Source organism: Ailuropoda melanoleuca, chromosome 15 (genome assembly GCF_002007445.2).
Source record: "Ailuropoda melanoleuca isolate Jingjing chromosome 15, ASM200744v2, whole genome shotgun sequence".
NCBI classification, from domain to species: Eukaryota; Metazoa; Chordata; class Mammalia; order Carnivora; family Ursidae; genus Ailuropoda; species Ailuropoda melanoleuca.
In genome coordinates, this window is record NC_048232.1 from 66,017,098 (window position 1) to 66,023,097 (window position 6,000).

Below are 6,000 nucleotides of genomic sequence, written 5' to 3' on the forward strand. Positions count from 1 at the left end.
GACCTTACAATCTGATTGGGAAGACAATAACTGCACATTAAACAATGAGAGAATAATATAAAACAATAAAACACACTAAGAGACTGGGATGCCCAGGAGAAGAGCAGTGGGATGGAGAAGTTGATAGGATTTGGATAAACTAAAGCAGAGCAGGGAGGTCATTCTCCAAAGGCTCGAGTGAAGGTTTAAAGTGAATAGAGAATGTTTGGGATACACTGGACAGACATGTCTTAGAGGAGCGTGGTACACAGAGGTGAGTAGAATAACAGAATTTAGCACCGGAGGGGAGTTTAGAGGTCATCTTTCTGAACATGCAAAAGTCTCTTTTATAAATCTCTGGATGAAAGCCATTTAACATCTACTATTATGCATTTCTTCTTTGTATGTTTGTTTAGCAGAACACCTAGGTTCCAGTTACTCTTCTAAAGATTTCACAAACATGAATTCAGGTGGTCTCGTAACAACCCCATGAGAGAGCTATGATTGCCATCCCCACTTTACAGATGAGGAAAAGAGGCAAGGAGGGGATAGGTCATTTGCCTCGGGTCATAAAACTGGTGAGGGGCTGGTCCAAGATCCTCTCACAGATGGTCTGGCTGCAGAGTTCATGCTCTGACCAGGTATTCACCCTTTCCCGGGGTAGATGGCCCTTCCACTGTTGGCCAGCTCAAATGATGAGACATGAGGATGGAAAGCTTCTAAAAATTTCCAGCATTATCTGTGATGTAGATTTGCCTCATAAAAATCCAGATATCAAGCGAAGAACACTTTGGAACTCTAAGGATTTGAGAATAAGTGGGCTAAAACAGTCACAAAGTATAGTTACCTTGCACTTGTTTAATACTAAAACCAGCAACGTCTATGATTTTTTAAAAATTCTCTTAGAATATATAAAGTGAATCTAACTTGAAAAGTTTCATGATTTTGTATGTAAAAATAGGTGTAGCTGATGTATTCACTTGTGAAAGTCTTTAAAGAACTTAGTGGCTCAGGATAGCATAAAATATATAAAGACTATGGTATCACTTCAGAGGTAGAATTTTCTCTGTGAATTCGAAGAATGTTTATAATTAAGAACTTCAATGCTCCTTGGAGACTTTGGTTCCTATTCTAAAGACAGATTCACATAATCCTAAATATTGGATTCACTCACTCATTTATTCAATCAATTCTGACTGAGTTACCTCTAGGCGCCAGGCATTGGTTCAGGCACTGAGGATTCTATAGGAAATAAGACAGACCAGGTTCCTGGTCTTATGACACTTAACACTCTTTTGGTGTGAGGGGTACAGATGTGATTTAATCAGGAGTGTAACATATTTTCTGTTTTGCCAAAATTATTGGTATTGGATTCCCATATACCCCCAATTACTCCTATTGTGTTATCTAAGAAGGAGAAAAGACTGTAAGACCTTGAGATACATAACTCAATAAAAGGAAGACATAACTTGAGCTAGAAAGCAAGTCTGTTTTTTCCAAGGAGCAGCATTAAGGAAGTGGAGCCTGAGGTCTAAGTCTCTCTCCAGCAGTCCTCACTGAACTTCTCTCCAAGCTGAGAAATTCTGTACTTTAAAAAAAGCTAATAACTTTTAAATTGTCAAGAATGATGATAAACACTTAAATTCAGCATCTGGTATTAGCACAAAATATTTTATCATAGAACCAGAAATTGACTGAGTGATCACATGTTATTATTGGATTGGAACTTGGATCTTGGCTATAGACCTGGAAATATGAGTCTATCGATTAAACCTCCTGTGATTCATAGATGATAATTTCCTCCACAGAAAAGGTTGATCATTCAGTTGAGCACTTATGACAATAGTTTTCATAAAGAGAAGTCAGATGTTTCTAAGTTCTAAGGCCAGTGAGAGGAGTTAAATCAATAACTGAAAATCTACAGATTTTATTGGTTAAATGGTTAAATATTTAGTGGTGAAAATATAAGTTTTTCTCCATGGAGTTAAAATGTTTATACTGACCACTTTCTTTAAGAAAACATCCTAGGGGCATTATCAATTATAAACAAAGAAGGATCCGTACTCAGGCTCTTTGTTTTAAGGAAGCAGAACTCTGAATTTTTGTTTAACTGCCTAAATTAAACTGCTGCTCAGAGCCCTTTCTCAAATAAAAGCCACATGTTCTTCTCTATCTGTTAGAAAGGGTTGTGGAAGTTTTTGGTGGTCAAGTGGCTAGAACCCAAGGCAGATTTTGTTTTTCTAGAGCAGCTTCCCTTTTCCACATGTAATTTCACAATGGGTGCTGTAACCGGTTGTTAGGTCACTGCACCAAATCAGGCGTCCAAAATACTCTTGTCTGACTCTACCAAGGCCTAACACATAAAGTAGAATTGCACAGTAGGAGAAAAAGAAACTCTTGGTACCATTTAATACTCTTTTTATGGCATTAACATAATCTCTACAGAGTAAAACCACAATTTTTAAAAAGTGGTCCATTTCACCTATTGTAACTGTGACCTAAGTAGTTCAGATAAAAGGGTTGTCGTGATAAAGAAGAATCCTGTTTGTTATTGAACACCTGGTAATGGTAGATTGATAATGTGACTTAACCGAAGAGGCCTTTGGAATAAGGAAAAGGTCTGGAACTAAGAAGATAAAAAGGTTTCAAGCTTACTTGATTTTGAGTGTCTTTACACTGTGTAGTGAAATGTCATTAACTCGTATTCATAAAATCAATTACTAGCACCTAGTTTTGGCTAAAGATTACTTTCGAAATATTTATGATGCAAGAAAATCAATAATAAAATTTTTAAAAATAATTCTTTCCAGTTAGGATGTATACAATGAAAACAGTTGGACAAACAGGCACAAGGAAATATTTTTTAATTCGTGGAGCAATTCTGGGAACTTAGTTTGGTCCTCAGGGATTATCGAGCTTCCAAATAAATACTATAGCAAATAAATGTTATATTTTGTTCTTTTCTTAAATATTCTTATAGAAAAGAATATATAGAAGTAGTTTGATTGGAGTCTATAAGACAGATATTTCCTAAGTAGATATTGCCCATGTTTGGTTAATACCTGAATTTACAGGGTTAGTGTCCATACATTTATTCACACAATTAAATTGTGTAGGCACATCATGTGTACAGGCCTCAACCACACATTCTCAGTTGTGATTTCCAGTCTCAGTTATTTCCAGAGTGAACACAGAGTTTAAGAAACTTGAGGGAAGTACCTGGGCAAGTGCTTTTTTGCCTGTCTCTGGGGTTCCAATCTGGGGTCCATGCACGAGCCTTAAGCACCTCTGCAAACCCGCAGAAATGGCGTGAAACAATTTTTATGTGTTTATATAGAAATGTTCAGAAAGCCCATGTTTCTCATGATTATCAAAGGTCTTTATCCCCCTAAAAGGGTAAAAATTAGTGATTTAAGGAGTCCTTGTTTGTGGAAAATGCAGCGCTCCAATGAACTGCAATATAACTTTGAATTAAAAGATCTGAAATGATGTCCAACCCTCCCCCCATTGACCACAAATTGTCTTTGAGACTAGAGTCCCCACATTTCCCTGGCAAGTCTCTCATACCTACCTGCCATTTGAAAGAAAAACTGTTCCAAATGTAACTTTTGTAATTTTGTAAATTTGGTGATAGGAAAAATTTCTTCTGTTAAAGTTTCTTGTACCTTTTGTCTGTTGAGCTAACAGTATTTCTATAATCCTATTATGTGTGGTAGATGTTGAGAATAAAACTATGAACTAAAACAGACATGTCTCTTGCCTTCCCGAATGGTTATATAGTGGAAAGCACTCTTAGTTTTCCTCATTCTCTATATCAACTGGAGGAAAACAATTACAAACTGTATTCAAGTTCATCTAATTTCAACTAGAAAGCGCTCATATTAAACTAAATGCGTGAAGTAAAGTGACATCTAGTGTTGGTTAAGTAGCAGGGAACTATGTGTCAGGACACTGGGTAGTTTTAACTTATTCTTTGGAAATCATGTTAAACTTGGCTTGATTAATTTTTTTTTAAAGATTTTATTTATTTATTTGACAGAGAGACAGCCAGTGAGAGAGGGAACACAGCAGGGGGAGTGGGAGAGGGAGAAGCAGACTTCCCGCTGAGCAGGGAGCCCATTGCGGGGCTCCATCCCAGGACCCTGGGATCATGCCTTGAGCCAAAGGCAGATGCTTAACAACAACCGAGACACTGGGGTGCCCCAGGCTTGATCAATTCTTAAAAACAGTTTTGTTTCTTTTTTTATATTTAGAGTAATATTGAAATAATCTGAATTTAAATGTTAATAATATTGTCTTTTCTTTCTTAAAAAAACAGAATACTCCAAGTGTAGAGAAAAGTATAGAGAACCAAATAATGCTCATGTTCCTATCACTCAATTTTGGCCAATCTTAACATTTTGCTATAGTTGCTTCAGACGGTTTAAAAGTAAGACATAGTAGACATATTTGATGCCCCATGAACTCCTTCCTGATTTTATTTCTGTCCTTTTCTCCTCAGAGATAACCACTCTCTGGTTTATTATTTCTGACTGTTTTCCTACTTTCATTATGTATTTGTGTACCTGTAAAGTTTATAATGCTGCATTTTTTTTACATTTGATGTAAACAATAACATACTGTATAAATCCTGTTGCAACTTGTTTTTTCTAGTTCTGTAGAATGCTTTTCAGATTTGTTCCTATTGGTAATTAGCTCTACTCATTTATTTTAATAAATTGGCTGGATTATACCACAGTTTATTTTATCATTGATGGACATTCGAGGTGTCCCCAGTCTCTTGCACTTATAAACCATGCTGCGATGAATAGCTTTGTATGTGATCACTTGTGTGCACGTTTGAGAGTTTCTTTAGTCTGTATGCCTAAAATGTGGTGCTCGGGTATATACTTTTAAAACATCTGTAGATAGTGAGAGTTTGCTCTCCTGAAGAGTTATACCAATTTACACCCTCACCAGCAACGTAAGAGAATTTCGCTTGCTTCTCACCAACACTTAGTATTCTCAGGCTTTTTAATTTCTGACAATCTGCTTGGTGCAAAATGTTATTTTGTTGTTATTCCATTTGTGTTTCTCTGATTCACAGTAAAACTGAGCTCCCTAAAAAATATGGTTTTTTTTCCCACATAGGTTTCTTCTATAAATTGTTTATTCCTCTCATGTGTCTGTTGTATTGCTGATATTTTCCTTACTGAATTGTTAGGGTCTTTAACATACTCTTGATATAAGTACTTTGTAGGTTTGATGTGTTGAAAATATTGTTCCCCAGTTTATGGTTTGTCTTTCACTCTGTTCATGGGATCTTTTCACTTTAACGTAAACAACTTTATCAATCTTTCCCTTTAATATCTTATTTAAAAAGCCCTTCATTAAGCTTTTCTCCTTTATTTCCTTCTAAAATGTTTAAAGTTGTGATTTCCATATTTAGACTTCTGTGTTGTTAATTTTTGTGTATTGTATGAGGTAAGGAATTGTTCCGTCCCTTGTGGATAATAATTTTGCCAGCATTACTCCTAAAGAGACTATTCTTTCCTCATCGTTCACTTTTTTTTTTTTTGAGAAAGAGAGAGAGAGAGGAGGGGCAGAGAGAAAGGGAGAGAGAATCCCAAGCAGGCTCCACGTCCAGCATGGAGCCTGACGTGGGGCTTGATCTCAGACCTTATGATCATGACCTGAGGTGAAAACAAGAGTCGGACGCTTAACCAACTGAGCCACCCAGGCGCCCCCATATTGTTCACTTTTGTCTCACCACCACAGTCACTCGACAGATTAGTTGTGTACCATTTCTCTTGTATAGTGCTACTTGTATCGCATCGTGAGTTTCCCTCAATTGGGTCAAGTCTTTCTATTGACCTCCACCTGTGGCTTTATCCCTACTCACACTCCAAGCCTGGTTTGCCTGAGAAATATTGGTCAATCTCAGGAGCATTCTTCCTAATGTTCCCAGACTCTGTGTCTGTGTTCTGACCACTAGTTTTTTTCCTAGTTGTTTGCACTTCTATTCTGGGTTATTCTATTCTA